Genomic DNA, 673 nt, shown 5'->3' with positions numbered 1-673 from the left:
CAGCGTGGACTATGTCATTTATTTAACCCATGAATAATTTAAATTTTAACAAATCTTTCAAAAAAGATTCCAATTTCGTAATACAAGTTTTAAAGTTTCCATGACGTCGATGTGGAAAAATCCCCCAAATGATTTATATATCGCCGTTAGAGGGCGCTTCGCTTCTGAAAAGGAATGTTAGTTTTAGTTTGCGACGTAGTTAGTTAGCAGTGAACCTTCGATGCAATCCAAGTTGCTTTGTAAATAAAATGATTATTTTTGTAGATTGTTGAAGTATTTCACTTCATTTAGAATTAGAACAACCTTTCGCAATATGGTGCATCGACCGGGAAACGAACCCGGGCCGCCCGCGTGGCAGGCGAGCATTCTACCACTGAACCACCGATGCTGGTTCCCATGCCGGGAATCGAGTTTGTGTTTTTTTAATTTTGGATATCATTTTATGCGAAGACAGCCAAGGTAAGCCTGTATTTTCTATTTTTATATAATATGGAAGATCTTATTGCTAAACTGAAATCGAAACGAAAGGTATTGAGGACCGGAGTGTCCATGATATTAAAGAAAATTGAAACCGAACTGAATAAAGATTATAGTAGTATAAATGTAAATGTATTAGAAGAAATTTTAGACCAGTTAAAGGAAAAATCAAAATCCTTGAGCAATTTAGACGCTG

General features: G+C 36.0%; 1 non-coding gene across 1 annotated transcript; it reads right to left on the bottom strand.

Moving 5' to 3' along the window:
* Positions 1–317: 317 nt before the first annotated feature.
* On the bottom strand, positions 318–388 carry TRNAG-GCC (transfer RNA glycine (anticodon GCC)). Its single transcript has one exon. It is a non-coding gene; the product is annotated as a tRNA-Gly (tRNA).
* Positions 389–673: the final 285 nt, after the last annotated feature.

Source organism: Stegodyphus dumicola, chromosome 2, assembly GCF_044657685.1.
Source record: "Stegodyphus dumicola isolate Sdum_Otavi_A_Nest chromosome 2, ASM4465768v1".
Classification (NCBI taxonomy): domain Eukaryota; kingdom Metazoa; phylum Arthropoda; class Arachnida; order Araneae; family Eresidae; genus Stegodyphus; species Stegodyphus dumicola.
This window is presented reverse-complemented; position numbering and strand designations above follow the sequence as displayed.